This window comes from Arachis hypogaea, chromosome 19 (genome assembly GCF_003086295.3).
Source record: "Arachis hypogaea cultivar Tifrunner chromosome 19, arahy.Tifrunner.gnm2.J5K5, whole genome shotgun sequence".
In the NCBI taxonomy this organism is placed as follows: domain Eukaryota; kingdom Viridiplantae; phylum Streptophyta; class Magnoliopsida; order Fabales; family Fabaceae; genus Arachis; species Arachis hypogaea.
This window is the reverse complement of record NC_092054.1, coordinates 56,966,846-56,986,054: the sequence shown is the minus strand read 5'-3', so window position 1 is coordinate 56,986,054 and position 19,209 is coordinate 56,966,846.

Sequence of the window (19,209 nt, the reverse complement as noted above, 5' to 3'; positions counted from 1 at the left end):
AATGAGGTTTTTATGGTTTAATGTGGTTGTATTGGTTTGTGAAGTATGAAACATGGTATGTGATGTGGACAATATATATATATATATATATATATATATATATATATATATATATATATGGATACCTTGAATGTTTATTTTGGAGTTTGGAATGTGATATGTTGATTTATGATGTGAGATTTGGTTATATGTGGTACAATTGATGGATTTATGATTGAATAAGGTTTGGAAATGGTAAATTGTGGAAGGGTTGAGTTATGGGTTGATTTTGGTTGGATTTGGTAGGTGTATGTTATGAAATAGGGAGTTTATGAATTTTTTGGTAAAATTGGAATTTTGACAAACTTTGACGGATCATATCTGGTGCAATTGCTTTCAGAATTGGATGATTTTTTACATTAATTGAAAGATAATTTCATAAGCTTTAAAACAATTTAAAATTTGTTAAAATCTGAATTTATAATTTTATGATCGTGGGAAGTTCGGGCCAAAAATCTGAATTCTGCAACTTCTGCAAAATTTGTGATTTCTAGTTTGTGTGCGGATGCACAGCCTTGTGTGCACGCACACTATGCGAGAATTCGGTCTTGTGCACATACACAGACTGGTGCATACGCACACGCGGAGACAGGGCTACTGGTGGCAGCGCCAGCACGCCTTGTGCGCATGCGAGACCAACGAAGAACTGCGAGCTGTGCATACGCACAAGCCTGTGCGCATGCACATGTTGAGGATAACACACTGGTGGCAGCACTAACACACGTTGTGCGCACGCCTCCACCCTAAAGATTTTGCTTTCTGTGCGTACGCACAGACCTGTGCGTACGCACGCGACCCAGTTCTCTTCTTAAACTTTGTTTTCAAGCTCTTCACATTCCCAACAAGCTCGTAACCTTATAGAATATTATTGCACACTTATAAATCCTCAATTTCATCCCTTAAGTCTTAACTTGATGTTAAATGCCTAACGATTGAGAGAAGGCTAGGAAAGGGGTAACTTGTGGGGAAGAAAAGGGATGTAATAATAAGAATAAGTTAAATAATGATGTGAGCGGTTGGGAAGGATGGTGGAGTGCTGAATATGATTTGAGCCGAAAGGGCTAAGTATGAAATTATGATTGGTAGGCCGGAATGGCTGAGATGTATACTAATGTGTGGCTGTGATTATTGCATATATGCTGAATTGATGATTATTATGACTGTTGCACTTCACCTATCTGAGATACGAGCTTTCCTGGGTGAAAATAGTGGCTAGCCACCACGTGCTCCAGGTGGAGACTCGATACTCTGCTGACCCTATTTGCAAGTGAGGCCGGACACTGTGAAAGTTCCGAATGAGCTCGCCCCCATGAATATACAACAGTAAGGGTGTTGGATATAAATTATGATTATGTTTGTGGATAACTCGAGTTGGGGATGTGCGATTTGTCTGAATTGCCTAATTGATTGCATCATTACTTGCTACTTGCTTAATTGTTCTATCTGCTTCCTACTTGTACATTTCCTTGCCTGATATACTTGTGCTTGCATTTATTTTCACTGTTGGTGGTTGGGAGGTTTGTAGGATTTGGAAAGGGGATATATATATAGTTAGACCGAAGATCCTTAAGTTAGTCGCTTGTTTACTTTTGTTATGGTTTAGTTATGCTTATACGCTTTGATTATAATTTGGAAGTTCTAGGATTGCCTTTGGCTTTCCCAGGATATTACATGTTAGATATTTGGACACTGTCACCATGCTGAGAACCTCTGGTTCTCACCCATGCGGATTTTTGTGGTTTTCAGATGCAAGACGTAAGGCTCCTCGCTGAGGCATGCTGGAGACCTTCTTTTGGCGGAGTGATGAGTATTTTGGTGAAAAATTAATTTCTCCCAAAACACACAAATCTAACCGGCAAGTGTACCGGGTCGCATCAAGTAATAAAAACTCACGGGAGTGAGGTCGATCCCACAGGGATTGAAGGATTGAGCAATTTTAGTTTAGTGGTTGATTTAGTCATGCGAATCGAGTGTTGGTTGGATGATTTGTGATTTGTAGAATGTAAATTGCATGAAAGTAAAGAGAGCAGGAAATTAAATTGCTGAATCTTAAGGAACAAGAAATTAAATGGCAGAAACTTAGAGTGCAAGAAATGTAAATTGCGGAATCTTAAATTGCAAGGAATGTAAATTGCTTGAAATGTAAAGGGGATTGGGACGTGGATTTGCAGAAATTAAACAAGGAAAAGTTAAATTGCATCAAACAGAAGAGTAAAAGGGAATTGGGATTGGATCGGATCTTATAGCAGAAAAGTAAATGAACATGGAAAGCAAGAAACAGAATGTAAATTGGAGATTTGGATCTCAGGACCCAGAGACTAGAAAACTAAGTCTAGATCTCAATGCCTTCCTAGATCCAATAAAAACAATTGCAAGGGAATTGTAAATTGCAAAGAGAATAGATGAAGAGCAATTAACCGGAAATGAAATTCAATTAACAGTCAAGAAACAGAGAGATCCAAGATTGAGATTGAAACAGAATTTCTTCAATTCTCCAATCCAAGATCCAAGACAAGTGTAATTGAAATTAAAAGCAATGAAAACAAAGAAATTAAAGATCACTCTATGCCAAAAGCTATGAAAATTCAAAGGAAAAACTCTTCCGGAAAAAGCTCCCTTATGACTTGAATTCTATCCTATTTATACACTTTCTTCCAATGATCTTCAAGCCTTGAGTTGGGCCTTTGCTCTTGGTGGAATTGGGTTGAAAGAGGCCTTGGTTGATTGCTCTTGGAGTTTGAAGAAGAACCAAAGTGAACCAATTGAACCGGGTTGGAGTTTTGCAAAAGTTGGAGTAAAAGTTTGAGCCAAAGTTAGGGGTCTAACTTTGGCTCCAACTTTTCATATCAGCTAGCACAATTTGCTGATACCAACGTTGGTGCCAAAGTTAGGGGTCTAACTTTGGCTCCAACGTTGGCCCTTTCTAGTGCACTCATGGCGCCAACGTTAGCCTCCAAGTTAGGGGTCTAACGTTGGCGCAAACTTTTGCTCCTCTCCCTTATATTTTCATGTGCCAACGTTAGCCTCCAAGTTAGGGGTCTAACGTTGGCGCAAACGTTAGGTGGCCAGGGAGGAGTTTCTCATGCCAACGTTAGCCTCAAAGTTAGGGGGCTAACGTTGGCGCAAACTTTTGGAGCCCAGGGGAGAATTTTCAAGTTCCAACGTTAGCCTCCAAGTTAGGGGGCTAACGTTGGGGCTAACTTTTCAACCAAAAGTTTGTGCAAAAGTTTGATGCTAACTTTAGGTCCAGCTTTTTGCTTCCTGGTTCAATTTCACTTATTCCATTGTCCTCTCTTCACTCCTAGCCATTCCTTCTTGCTTTAACCTTTCTCCAAGCTTTCTTCACCTATCATTAATCAACCAAACACATCAAAGCTATGCTCAAAATCATGAGATATTCATTCTTTCATAATATGCAACAAATATAGCATAAAATCTCATGAAATGGCATGAATTCATACATGGTTGATTCAATCAAGGGAAACATGAAAATCTACTCAATTAGCTTGCTTGTAGCTCAAGAAAGTGCATAATTCTAATGAAAACAAAAGAAAAAGACTAGTGAAACTAGGCTAAGATGACTTGTCATCACAACACCAAACTTAAAACTTGCTTGTCCCCAAGCAAGAAAAGATTTATTGAGAAGAAAGAATGAAATGGAAGAGGATGTTCATGCTAGCAGAGTATTATTGATAGTTCATGGGGTTTTGGTTAGTCTGCTGCTGGTTGTGGTTTTGGTTGCTTCTTGGGTTGTGTTGGCTTGAGTTCCTCTGCCATGGTTGTTGGTTTTGGGTATGGTTATCTCCCCATCTGAGGTTTGGGTGGTTCTTCCAGGATGGATTGTATGTATCACCATACACTTCATTTGGTCCTTGGTTGTGCATATACTGTACTTGCTCTTGTTGTTGTTCTTCTTGAGTTTTTTCACTCTGTCCCCAAGTGGTTGATGGTTGGCTAGTGTTAACTGCTGTAACTTGGAGACTATCAATCCTCTTGGCCATTTGCTCAAATTGTTGTTGAATTTGCTGCTGCATCATCTTGTTTTGAGCTAGGATTGAATCCACTCCTTCTAGCTCCATTACTCCTCTCCTTTGTGATGGTTGGCAGCCTCTTTGATGAGCAAAGAAATATTGGTTGTTGGACACCATATCAATGAGTTCTTGAGCCTCTTCTGCAGTTTTCATGAGTTGCAAGGAACCTCCAGCTGAATGATCCAAAGCTTCCTGGGACTTCAGTGTTAAGCCTTCATAGAAGTTTTGAAGCTTCTCTCACTCATTAAACATGGCAGGGGGACATTTCCTGATCAGAGCCTTGTACCTCTCCCATGCCTCATAGATGGGTTCGGCCTCCATTTGTGTAAATGTTTGTACCTCAGCCTTTAACCTTATAATCCTCTGAGGTGGATAAAACTTGGCAAGAAACTTGGTTACCAAATCATCCCAGTTGTTGATGCTGTCCCTTGGAAAGGATTCCAACCATTGAGTGGCCTTGTTCCTGAGAGAAAATGGGAATAGCATCAGCTTGTAACTGTCAGGGGACACTCCATTAGTTTTGACAGTGTTGCATATCCTCAAGAAAGTGGATAAATGTTGGTGTGGATCCTCAAGTGGTCCTCCACCAAAAGAGCAATTGTTCTGAACCAAAGTGATGAGTTGTGGCTTGAGTTCAAAATTGTTAGCATTGACATTTGGAGCCAAGATGCTGCTCCCACAATGTCTAGGATTTGCAAAGGTATAGGAAGCCAAAACTCTCCTTTGGGGTGGGTTGCCATTGTTGTTGTCTTCTCCACCTGGTGGATTGGTTAAATGTTCCTCCATCTCTTGGAATTCTTCGTCTGATTCCTCTTCTCCAACAATATTTTTCCCTCTTTCAGCTCTTCTTAACCTCCTGAGAGTTCTTTCGTCTTGTTCATGAAAATTGGGTATGGTTCTTCTTGTACCTGACATACAAGCAAAGCATGAGAAATGCACAAAACCAATGACACTTCAATTTACTGCCAGATTGAAGTGTTAGTTAGTTTAAGCAAAAAATCAAACAGTTAGTGGGTTAGTCAAAATTAGAGAAAAATAAAGAAAAAGTGCTTGATCTAGATCACCACCTCGCTTAATCATTGTCAATCTAATCAATCCCCGGCAACGGCGCCAAAAACTTGATGAGTATTTTGGTGAAAAATTAATTTCTCCCAAAACACACAAATCTAACCGGCAAGTGTACCGGGTCGCATCAAGTAATAAAAACTCACGGGAGTGAGGTCGATCCCATAGGGATTGAAGGATTGAGCAATTTTAGTTTAGTGGTTGATTTAGTCAAGCGAATCGAGTGTTGGTTGGATGATTTGTGATTTGCAGAATGTAAATTGCATGAAAGTAAAGAGAGCAGGAAATTAAATTGCTGAATCTTAAGGAATAAGAAATTAAATGGCAGAAACTTAGAGTGCAAGAAATGTAAATTGCGGAATCTTAAAGTGCAAGGAATGTAAATTGCTTGAAATGTAAAGGGGATTGGGACGTGGATTTGCAGAAATTAAACAAGGAAAAGTTAAATTGCATCAAACAGAAGAGTAAAAGGGAATTGGGATTGGATCGGATCTTATAGCAGAAAAGTAAATGAACATGGAAAGCAAGAAACAGAATGTAAATTGGAGATTTGGATCTCAGGACCCAGAGACTAGAAAACTAAGTCTAGATCTCAATGCCTTCCTAGATCCAATAAAAACAATTGCAAGGGAATTGTAAATTGCAAAGAGAATAGATGAAGAGCAATTAACCGGAAATGAAATTCAATTAACAGTCAAGAAACAGAGAGATCCAAGATTGAGATTGAAACAGAATTTCTTCAATTCTCCAATCCAAGATCCAAGACAAGTGTAATTGAAATTAAAAGCAATGAAAACAAAGAAATTAAAGATCACTCTATGCCAAAAGCTATGAAAATTCAAAGGAAAAACTCTTCCGGAAAAAGCTCCCTTATGACTTGAATTCTATCCTATTTATACACTTTCTTCCAATGATCTTCAAGCCTTGAGTTGGGCCTTTGCTCTTGGTGGAATTGGGTTGAAAGAGGCCTTGGTTGATTGCTCTTGGAGTTTGAAGAAGAACCAAAGTGAACCAATTGAACCGGGTTGGAGTTTTGCAAAAGTTGGAGTAAAAGTTTGAGCCAAAGTTAGGGGTCTAACTTTGGCTCCAACTTTTCATATCAGCTAGCACAATTTGCTGATACCAACGTTGGTGCCAAAGTTAGGGGTCTAACTTTGGCTCCAACGTTGGCCCTTTCTAGTGCACTCATGGCGCCAACGTTAGCCTCCAAGTTAGGGGTCTAACGTTGGTGCAAACTTTTGCTCCTCTCCCTTATATTTTCATGTGCCAACGTTAGCCTCCAAGTTAGGGGTCTAACGTTGGCGCAAACGTTAGGTGGCCAGGGAGGAGTTTCTCATGCCAACGTTAGCCTCAAAGTTAGGGGGCTAACGTTGGCGCAAACTTTTGGTGCCCAGGGGAGAAATTCATGTGCCAACGTTAGCCTCAAAGTTAGGGGGCTAACGTTGGCGCAAACTTTTGGAGCCCATGGGAGAATTTTCAAGTTCCAACGTTAGCCTCCAAGTTAGGGGGCTAATGTTGGGGCTAACTTTTCAACCAAAAGTTTGTGCAAAAGTTTGATGCTAACTTTAGGTCCAGCTTTTTGCTTCCTGGTTCAATTTCACTTATTCCATTGTCCTCTCTTCACTCCTAGCCATTCCTTCTTGCTTTAACCTTTCTCCAAGCTTTCTTCACCTATCATTAATCAACCAAACACATCAAAGCTATGCTCAAAATCATGAGATATTCATTCTTTCATAATATGCAACAAATATAGCATAAAATCTCATGAAATGGCATGAATTCATACATGGTTGATTCAATCAAGGGAAACATGAAAATCTACTCAATTAGCTTGCTTGTAGCTCAAGAAAGTGCATAATTCTAATGAAAACAAAAGAAAAAGACTAGTGAAACTAGGCTAAGATGACTTGTCATCACGGAGATCCTTGTATCTTGGGATTTTATTTTGGTTATTATATGCTTGTTTAGATACTATGTTCTCCAATGTATATGTATTTTGTATTAGCCTCTCTTAGAGGTTATTTTGGAGAAACAGGAATTGTATGTTGTCTTTGGGTTGTCTTTTGGGATTTCCTTATTATATATGTATATATACTGTATGCTCGGATCGGTTATCTTCGCAAGTCGAGTCCCGAGTCTTGATATATGTATCTTGGCACTCTTTTGTATATCTCTTCGCTTTAGCTTAATCTCTAATAGTTCGTTTGCGTTGTCGATCGGAGTGTTGCGCTTTTTGACTCAACGGTTTTGATTTACCCATTTTCTTCAAAGGCTCCTAGTTATGAACATCTTTGCAATACTATACGTACTAAATTTTATTTTAGAGGTCGTAATACCTCGCTATCTCTATTTTATGACTTAAGCATAAGACTTTGTGTGGTAGGGCATTACATTATCGTATCAGAGCAGTTTGTTCTTGTAGAGCCTGAGGAACGGACTGACTATGCTTCTGTGCATTCTCTATGTTCGTGTTTTTGGTGCTATTAGGATATCTGACTGATATAACTAGCATTAAAGTTCATGAGCATACATTTGGGACTTTGAGCACTAGACTTTCGATATTGAGATTGACCAACTTGATATCGCTTGTATGGTGTGTATAGGAACCAGATGGCGCCTCGTGGACGCGGTCGAGGCCGTGGAAGAGGACGTGCTGGTACTCATAGGCCGGAAACTAACCCGAATGACCCCGTGGACTTCATGGCTACATTACAGAACATGGCTGCCGCTATGCAGGCCATTGCTGAGGCACTCGGACAGCAAATGAACAACCATAACCATGAAGGAAATGGTGGGAATGAGACTCCAGGTCCAATGACTTTGGCGACCTTCCTAAAGGTTAATCTACCAAAGTTTAAAGGAACTACCAATCCAACTGAAGCTGATACTTGGTTCCAAGCCATGGAACGAGCACTGCAAGTACAACTGGTGTCTGAAGAACAATGCGTTGAGTTTGCCACTTATCTGCTCACTAGTGAAGCATCACATTAGTGGTAGGGGACCCGACATATCATATAGCAAGGTGATGATCCTATCACCTAGGATACCTTTCAGGAGGAATTCTACAAGTGGTATTTCCCAAACTCCGCTAGGACGGCCAAGGAACTCGAACTACTGCAGCTGAAGCAGGGTACGATGTCTTTATCTGAGTACACGGACAAGTTCGAGGAGTTGTTTAGATTCTCCCGCATGTGTCAAGGAACTCCAGGGGACTTTGAGGAGTGAAAATATATCAAGTACGAAGGAGGACTCCGAAGTGATATTTACAGTTCAGTAGGGCCTATGGAGATCAGAACTTCCTTTGAGTTTGTTAATAAAAGCAGAGTTGCCGAAGAGTGTGTGAAGAAGGCAACTGCAGAAAGAGGCCAGAGGGGATCATTCCTACTTAGTCGAGGGAAGAGTTTTGCTCCTAGAGGTCTGCCCTTCAAGCAGGGAGGTTTTGCGCCACATAGGATTCAGGGTCAGAATAATTTCAGAAGGCCCAACAACAACAACAACAACAACAATGCTTCAGGGAGAAGATTTGGGACGCATCCCCTGAATGAGCAAGCTTGCACTAGGTGTGGGAGTTACCATTCTGGTGCTCCGTGCAAGGCCGGTTGGGGTTTATGTTACTCATGTGGGAAGCCAGGGCACCGAGCCTCCAACTATCCAGAGAAGCAGAAACAGGGTACCGAGAGACCACCGCAGCCTGGACGGGTTTTTACTACTTCAGCTATAGGGGCCGAGGGGTCCAAGACACTTATCTGAGGTAAATGTGAAATAGCGGGTCAAGTTTTAAATGCCTTGTTTGATTCTGCAGCATCACATTTGTTCATTGCATTTGAGAAGGCTAGTGAGTTGGAGTTGAAGATCATAACATTAGGTTATGACCTGAAATTGTATAATGCCATCCATGAAGCCATGGTCACTAGGCTTGGATGTCCGCAAGTTTCCTTTAGGGTCAAGCAGCGTGACTTTGTACACAATCTAGTCTATTTGCTGATGGTAGGTCTTGATCTTATCTTGGGGTTGGACTGGTTGTCCAAGAACCACGTTCTACTCGACTGTTCCACGAAATCAGTGTACTTCATGTCGGAAGATACGAAAGGGCCAGTCGTGGTAAATAACTATTACTTAAATTCCATGATAGTGAATTGTTCTGGGGCTGAATGTCAAGGCATTCTGTTGTTAACCGCGGGCGTCTCGGGTGACGATCAAAACCTAGAGCAGATTCTGGTTGTATGTGAGTTTCCTGAAGCATTTCCCGATGATATTGAGGAATTTTTGCCTCATCGAGAGGTTGAATTTGTGATCGAATTGGTGCTGGGGGCAGGGCCAATCTTGATTGCTCCTTATAGGATGTCACCACTTGAGATGGCCAAGCTGAAATCTCAACTCGAGGATCTTTTGGGTAAGAATTTTATCCGACTGAGTATTTCTCCGTGGGGAGCACCGGTGTTATTGGTGAAGAAGATAGACGGAAGTATGCAGCTTTGTGTTTGTGTGGATTATCGACAACTGAACAAGGTCACGATAAAGAATAAGTATCCACTTCCAAGGATTGATGACCTCATGGATCAGTTACAAGGAGTCGGAGTGTTCTCCAAGATTGATTTGCAATCCGGTTATCACCAGATAAGGGTGAGAGATGAGGACATTCCTAAGACCGCTTTCAGGACTCGTTATAGTCACTACGAGGACACTGTAATGTCTTTCAGATTGACAAACACTCCTGCAGTGTTTATGGATTATATGAACAGGATCTTTCATCCGTTTCTCAATAAATTCGTTGTTGTCTTCTTTGATGACATACTGGTTTATTCCAAGATTGAAGAGGATCATACGGAGCACTTGAGGACCGTATTGCAAATACTAAAAGAAAAGGAACTCTATGCGAAACTATCTAAATGCGAGTTCTGGAAATGTGAGGCGAAGTTCTTGGGTCACGTAGTGAGTAAAAAGGGTATATCAGTAGATCCTGCAAAAGTAGAAGCAGTGATGGAGTGGAAGCGACCGACCTCAGTTACCGAGATAAGGAGTTTTCTGGGTTTAGCTGGCTACTGTCGGAGATTCATCAAAGGATTCTCACAATTGGCTTTGCCATTGACGAAGTTAACCTGCAAGGACACAGCATTTGTTTAGACTTCTGAGTGCGAGGAAAGCTTTCAAGTGTTGATGCAAAAGTTAACTACCGCGCCTGTGTTGGTGTTAGCCGAGCCGAATGAACCGTTCGATGTGTATTGTGATGCCTCACTAAAGGGTTTAGGGTGCGTGCTGATGCAGCATCGGAATGTGGTGGCGTATGCTTCACTGAGTTGAGACCTCATGAAGTTAACTACCCAACGCACGACCTAGAACTTGCTGCGGTTGTGTTTGCTTTGAAGGTGTGGAGGCATTACCTCTATGGGGTTAAGTTCTAAGTTTTCTCTGATCACAAGAGCTTGAAATACCTTTTTGACCAGAAAGAACTTAATATGAGGCAGAGGAGGTGGATGGAGTTGCTAAAGGATTACAACTTTGAGTTGAGTTACCATCCGGGGAAGGCAAATGTCGTAATGGATGCGCTAAGTTGGAAATCACTGTATGCTTCTTGGATGATGCTTCGAGAAGAGGAGTTATTCAAGGCATTCGAGAGTCTAAAGATCGGCGCTCAAGAAGTGGCTGGAACTCTGTGTTTGAGTCAACTGCAGATCTCAAGTGATTTTAGATCCGAACTCCTAAAGGCTCATCAAAGCGATGAAGCGTTATCGAAGGTGTTGCCGGCTATTGAACAAGAAAAGCAGTGGAGAGTGTCCGAGGACCAAGATAGATTATGGAGGTTCAAGGGTAGGATCATTGTGCCGAATGTAGGGACTTTGCGGCAGGATATATTGAAGGAAGCACACAAAAGCGGATTTTCAATCCACCCTGGGAGTACCAAGATGTACCATGATTTAAAGGCTATGTTCTGGTGGCCTGGTATGAAGAATGATATGGCGGAGTATGTCTCGAAGTGCTTAACTTGTCAAAAGGTGAATATCGAACATCGGAGACCTTCCGGGACGTTGCAACCCTTCGAGATTCCGCAACGGATGTGGGAGAGCATTGCAATGGATTTTATGTCGGGGTTGCCGAGAACTAGAACCGGTTTCAATGATATCTAGGTGATTGTGGACCGGCTGACAATGTCGGCTCACTTTCTACCCATTCAGATGAACTATACTCTTGAGGAGTTGGCGCGTTTGTACATAAAATAGATTGTGAGACTTCATGGTGTGCCTACGACTATAATTTCTGACAGAGATCCCCGTTTCACTTCGAGGTTCTAGCGTGCATTTCAGAAAGCTTTTGGAACCCGTTTGAGCTTAAGTACTGCTTACCATCCGCAAACAGATGGTGAATCTGAGAGGATAATCCAAACCCTAGAGGACATGTTGAGGCCTTGTGTTTTAGACCAGCCGGCGAGCTGGAATCGGTACATGCCACTAGTGGAGTTTACGTACAATAATAGCTACCATGCGAGCATCGGGATGGCTCCGTATGAGGCTCTGTATGGGAGGAAGTGCCAATCTCCGCTATGCTGGTTTGAAACTGGGGAGAAGAGTCTTTTAGGGCCTGAGATGATAGCTGAAACCATGGAACAAATTAAGAAGATCGAGGACAGAATGCTCACTGCTCAGAGCCGTCAGAAGAGTTAGCTGACCAGAGGCGGAAGCCCTTAGAGTTTGAGGAGGAAGACCATGCTTTCCTTATGGTTACTCCGACAACGGGGGTAGGTAGAGCGATTAAGACAAAAAAAGCTGAACCCTTGATACATCGGTCCATTCCAAATTCTGGAAAAGGTTGGACCAGTGGCGTATCAGATGGCTCTACCACCTCATCTTTCGAACCTGCACGACGTATTTCATGTGTCACAGCTTTGGAAGTATACCCCTGATGCTAGCCATGTGTTAGAACCGAAATCGGTTCAGCTAAAGGAAAACTTGACTCTGCCGGTGACTCCGATTAGGATTGATGACACAAGTATTAAGATGGAAGGGAGGTTTCATTAGTGAAAGTGGCATGGAGTCGAGCCAGTGTTGAGGAGCACACCTGGGAGCTTGATTCGGAGATGCGAGCAGACTACCCACACCTGTTCTCAGGTAGCTAAATTCGAATTTTGTGGGCAAAATTCCCATTTAGGTGGGTAGAATGTAAAACCTGGTAAATTAATGGTTAATTAACCCGTAGATTAAAATATATTCTAGAAAGTGAGAAATGAGGTTTTTATTGTTTAATGTGGTTGTATTGGTTTGTGAAGTATGAAACATGGTATGTGATGTGGACTAACATGTTGGATTGATGATAGAGTTGAGGACCTTGTTGGTGAGCATGAATTGAAGAATTAACATATACCTTGAATGTTTATTTTGGAGTTTGAAATGTGATATGTTAATTTATGAGGTGAGATTTGGTTATATGTGGTACAATTGATGGATTGATGCTTGAATAAGGTTTTGAAATGGTAAATTATGGAAGGGTTGAGTTATGGGTTGATTTTGGTTGGATTTGGTAGGTGTATGTTATGAAATGGGGAGTTTATGAGTTTTTTGGTAAAACTGGAATTTTGACAAACTTCGACGGATCATATCTGGAGCAATTGCTTTCGGAATTGGATGAATTTTTACATCAATTGAAAGATAATTTCATAAGCTTTAAAACGGTTTAAAATTTGTTGAAATATGAATTTTGTGGAAAAAATATGATCGTGGGAAGTTCGGGCCAAAAATATGAATTTTGCAACATCTACAGAAATTGTGATTTCTGGTTTTTGTGCGGACGCACAGCCTTGTGCGCACGCACAGTATGCAAAAATTTGGTCCTATACGCACGCACAGACTGGTGCGTACGCACATGCGGAGACAGGGCTGCTGGTGGCAGCGCCAGCACGCCTTGTGCGCACGCGAGACCAACGAAGAACTGTGAGCTGTGCGTACGCACAAGCCTGTGCGCACGCACATGTTGGGGATGACACACTGGTGGTAGCACTAGAACACGTTGTGCGCACGCCCCCACCCTAAAGATTTTTCTTTCTGTGCGTACGCACCCGTCGAAAAATATTTCTGGGCGTGCGCACGCACACCCCTGTGCGTCCGCACGTGACCTGGTTCTCTTCTAAAACTTTGTTTTCAAGCTCTTCACATTCCCAACAAGCTCGTAACCTTCTGGAATGTTATTTCACACTTATAAATCCCCAATTTGATCCCTTAAGTCTTAATTTGATGTAAAATGCCTAACGATTGAGAGAAGGCTAGGAAAGGGGTTACTTTTGGGGGAAGAAAAGTGATGTAATGATGAGTATAAGGTATAATGATGATGTGAGCGGTTGGGAAGGATGGTGGAGTGCTGAATATGATTTGAGCCGAAAGGGCTAAGAATGGAATTATGATTGGTAGGTCGGAATGGCTGAGATGTATACTAATGTATGGCTGTGATTATTGCATATATGCTGAAATGATGATTATTATGACTGTTGCACTTCACCTATCTGTGATACGAGTTTCCCTGGGTGAAAGCAGTGGCTAGCCACCACGTGTTCCAGGTGGAGACTCGATACTCTGCTGACCCTATGTCGTAAGTGTGGCCGGACACTGTGAAAGTTCCAGATGAGCTCGCCCCTGTGAATATACACCAGTAAGGGTGTTGGATATAAATTATGATTATGTTTGTGGATAACTCGAGTTGGGGATGCGCGACAGAGGGACAGTCCAATGGTTAGCTACCGGGACTTGTCAGGCTGGCTTTATAACTGACAGATGAGACTCATCAGCCACTAGGACAGGCATTCGTCATATGCATTATTTGTGATTTGTCTGAATTGCCTAATTGATTGCATCATTACTTGCTACTTGCTTAATTGTTCTATCTGCTTCCTACTTGTACATTTCCTTGCCTGATATACTTGTGCTTGCATTTATTTTCACTGTTGGCAGTTGGGAGGTTTGCAAGATTTGGAAAGGGGATATATATATATAGTTAGACCGAAGATCCTTAAGTTAGTTGCCTGTTTAATTTTGTTATGGTTTAGTTATGGTTATATGCTTTGATTATAATTTGGAAGTTCTAGGATTGCCTTCGGCTTTCCCAGGACATTACATGTTAGATATTTGGGCACTGTTACCATGCTGAGAACCTCCGGTTCTCACCCATGCGGATTTTTGTAGTTTTCAGATGCAAGACGTGAGGCTCCTCGCTGAGGCATGTTGGAGACCTTCTTTTAGCGGAGATCCTTGTATCCTGGGATTTTATTTTAGTTATTATATGTCTGTTTAGATACTACGTTCTCCACTGTATATGTATTTTGTATTACCCTCTCTTAGAGGTTATTTTGGAGAAACAGGAATTGTATGTTGTCTTTGGGTTCTCTTTTGGGATTTCCTTATTATATATGTATGTATACTGTATGCTCGGACCGGTTATCTTCGCAAGTCGAGTCCCGAGTCTTGATATATGTATCTTAGCACTCTTTTGTATATCTCTTTGCTTTAGCTTAATCTCTAACGGTTCATTTGTGTTTTCGATCGAAGTGTTGAGCTTTTTGACTCAACGATTTTGATTTACCCATTTTCTTCAAAGGCTCCTAGTTATGAAAATATTTGCAATACTATACGTACTAAATTTTATTTTAGAGGTCGTAATACCTCGCTATCTCTATTTTATGACTTAAGCATAAGACTCTGTGTGGTAGGGCGTTACATTATGGTATCAGAGCAGTTCGTTCCTGTAGAGCCTGAGGGACGGACTGACTATGCTTCTGTGCATTCTCTGTGTTCGTGTTTTTGGTGCTATTAGGATATTTGACTGATATAACTAGCATAAACGTTAATGAGCATACATTTGGGACTTTGAGCACTAGACTTTCGATATTGAGACTGATCAACTTGATATCGCTTGTTTGGTGTGTATAGGAACCAGATGGCACCTCGTGGACGTGGTCGAGGCCGTGGGAGAGGACGTGCTGGTACTCATGGGCCGGAAACTAACCCGAATGACCGTGTGGACTTCATGGCTGCATTACAGAATATGGCTGCCACTATGCAGGCCACTGCTGAGGCACTCGTACAGCAGATGAACAACCATAACCATGAAGGAAATGGTGGGAATGGGACTCCAGGTCCAATGACTTTGGCGACCTTCCTAAAGGTTAATCCACCAAAGTTTAAGGGAACTACCAATCCAACTGAAGCTGATACTTGGTTCCAAGCCATGGAACGAGCACTGCAAGCACAACTGGTGCCTGAAGAACAATGCGTTGAGTTTGCCACTTATCTGCTCACTGGTGAAGCATCACATTGGTGGCAGGGGACCCAACGTCTCATACAGCAAGGTGATGATCCTATCACCTAGGATACCTTTCAGGAGGAATTCTACAAGAAGTATTCCCCAAACTCCGCAAGGACGTCCAAGGAACTCGAACTGCTGCAGTAGAAGCAGGGTACGATGTCTGTATCTGAGGACACAGATAAGTTCGAGGAGTTGTTCAGATTCTCCCGCATGTGTCAAGGAGCTCCAGGAGACTTTGAGGAGTGGAAATGTATCAAGTATGAAGGAGGACTCCGAAGTGACATCTATAGTTCAGTAAGCCCTATGGAGATCAGAACTTTCTCTGAGTTGGTTAATAAAAGCAGAGTTGCCGAAGAGTGTGTGAAAAAGGCAGCTGCAGAAAGAGGAAGCCAGAGGGGATCATTCCTACTTAGCGGAGGGAAGAGTTTTTCTCCTAGAGGTCTGCCCTTCAAGCGGGGAGGTTTTGCGCCACAGAGGACTCAGGGTCAGAATAATTTCAGAAGGCCCAACAACAACAACAACAACAACAATGCTTCGGGGAGAAGATTTGGGACGCATCCCTTGAATGAGCAAGCTTGCACTAGGTGTGGGAGTTACCATTCTGGTGCTCCGTGCAAGGCCTGTTGGGGTTTATGTTACTCATGTGGGAAGCCAGGGCACCGAGCCTCCAACTGTCCAGAGAAGTAGAAACAGGGTACCGAGAGACCACCGTAGCCTGGACGGGTGTTTACTACTTCAGCTATAGGGGCCGAGGGATCCGAGACACTTATCCGAGGTAAATGTGAAATAACGGGTCAAGTTTTAAATGCCTTGTTTGATTCTGGAGCATCACATTCGTTCATTGCATTTGAGAAGGCTACTGAGTTAGAGTTGAAGATTATAATGTTAGGTTATGACCTGAAGGTGTATAATGCCACCCATGAAGCCATGGTAACTAGGCTTGGATGTCCGCAAGTTTCCTTTAGGGTCAAGCAGCGTGACTTTGTACACAATCTAGTCTATTTTCCGATGGTAGGTCTTGATCTTATCTTGGGATTGGACTGGTTGTCCAAGAACCACGTTCTACTCGACTGTTCTGCAAAATCATTGTACTTTATGTCGGAAGATACAGAAGGGCCGGTCGTGGTAAATAACTATTACTTGAATTCCATGATAGTGAATTATTCTGGGGCTGAATGTCAAGGCATTCTGGGGCTGAGTTTCATGAAGCATTTCCCGATGACATTGAGGAATTTCCGCCTCATCGAGAGGTTGAATTTGCGATCGAATTGGTGCCGGGGACAGGGCCAATCTTTATTGCTCCTTATAGGATGTCACCACTAGAGATGGCCGAGCTGAAATCTCAACTCGAGGATCTTCTGGGTACGAATTTTATCCGACCGAGTGTTTCTCCGTGGGGAGCACCGGTGTTATTGGTGAAGAAGAAAGACGGAAGTATGCAGCTTTGTGTGGATTATCGGCAACTGAACAAGGTCACGATAAAGAATAAGTATCCAGTACCAAGGATTGACAACCTCATGGATCAGTTACAAGGAGTCGGAGTGTTCTCCAAGATTGATTTGCGATCCGGTTATCACCAGATAAAGGTGAGTGATAAGCCACTATTTCATGGTTTATATTGTGCTTAATTGTGTGGTTTTATCATGATCTTTACCCACTTATTCATTAAATAAGCATGCATTTATATTTCCTTCCTAAGGATGTTTTATAGTTGAAAACTTGCTTCCTAGAGACTTTTAATTATGTATTTTATTTCTCCCTTATTCCATTCGATGCCGTGATCTGTGTGTTAAGTGTTTCAGGCTTTATAGGGCATGAATGAGTTGGAGATTGGAAGGGAAGCCTACAAAAATGGAAGGAACACAAGAAATTGAGGAGATGACCAGCGAGAAGCGACGCGGCCGCATGGATGACGCGACCGCGCGGCATGGAATAGCACGAGTGACGCAGCCGCATGGACGACGAGACCGCGCGGAAGAGCAGAAACGTGAATGACGCGTCCGCATAAGCGACGCGATCGCGTGACGTGCACGATCTGCATAATTTACAGATTCGCTGGGGACAATTTCGGGCCCTATCTTGACCCAGTTTTCGGCCCGGAACAGCAGACTAGAGCCAGAGAACATGCAGAAACCAAAAAACAACATTCATTCTACACAATTTTAGTTTTAGATCTAGTTTTGCTCCTCCTCTAGGTTTTCTCTCTACACATTCATAGTTCTTAGGATTTTAGTTTTCTCTTACTTTTTTTGCCATAGTTTGGGATATTGAGAAGAGTTATCACCTCATCAAGACTTTGTCATTCTAGTTCGTTTTCTTTACTTGGTCTTACTCTTCCATGTTCTTTGCTTTGTTTGATTTTACCATTGGAATATTCTTAGGGTTATTTAATACAAGGATCACTTTTATTTTTAATTGACGATTTTAATTTTATTTACAATGTCTTTCCTTAATTTCTTTTCATATGCTATGAATTTTACCTTTACAATGAGTGAGTAGTTCCCTAACTTGATGGGGAATTGATTGAAAGGAACCCTTGAGTTGGAAGGCTTGAAGGAATAACTATAATTGGGTTTATGGTTGGATTGCCTCCTAATCACTAACACCAATCCCTTTTAATTAAGTGGGTTGCAACTTGTGGACGGACGTAGCATTCCAACTTGTTTAACTTTCCTTCACCTAGTGAAGGATAACTAAACAGGATAACCTTTAATTGTCAATTAATCCTGAGAGCATTCCAACAATAATAGGGATTCCAACTAATCAATTCCCAGTCAAGACTTTTATTTACATTATTCAAATTCATCAATTTAATTTCCTGTTTGCCCAATTCAAACCTTTTTTGAAAACCTCTGATTAATAAAATAGCACACTTTTCTGCAACTCGTTGGGAGACGACCTGGGATCCATACTCCCAGTATTTTAAATTCAATTTTCTGTGACACCTTTCTAAATTGAGAAGCAGATTTCTGGCAAGTTAAGAACTATACTTACAACGTAAATGTTTTAACAATTTTTAGTTTGCCAATTTCTGCACACCATCAATTTTTGGCGCCGTTGCCGGGGAGTTGCAATAGAGTGCTAAAGTTATTAATTAGAATTTATTTATTTGTATTTTATTTTATTTTGCTACTATGAGCTGCATGTTTCTTTCGTCAAATGACGCGTTCACTTCCTGATCTGCGCTTGCTAATATTCGATCCTGAAATCGAAAGGACTATTTCACGAATAAGGCGAGCTCGGCGTCAGTTAGTCCGCTCTGAGGGCGGATCTGAAAGTGAACTTGAGGAAGAAACCAGCTCCCGTTCTACTAATTTGGTTGATTCACGTGCAGAAGACATGGCAGAACCTAGGAGAGTTACCATCCAGGAGGAAGGAGCCCCTAATTTTACAATGCAATCGTTTCAAGCGCGTCACCCAGCAGTGGCTACAGATTTTAAAATAAAAACCGCACTGCTCAATTTGATGCCCAAGTTTTATGGCTTACCTGCTCAAGAGCCCATCAAGCACCTGAGAGATTTCCAGGCAGCCTGTTCTACTGTCAGGCGAGATGGTACAGATGAAACTTCAATTCTGCTGAAAGCTTTCCCGTTTTCCCTTGAGGGAAAGGCAAGAGAGTGGTACTACACTCAACCTCTAGCAAACGTATCCAACTGGGATACGCTTAGAAAAGAGTTTTTGGAGAAATTCTTTTCAGCTGAAGTTACTGATAAACTGAGGAAAGACATTTCCACGATTGTTCAAGATGACAACGAGACTCTCTATGAATACTGGGAGCGCTTCAATAATC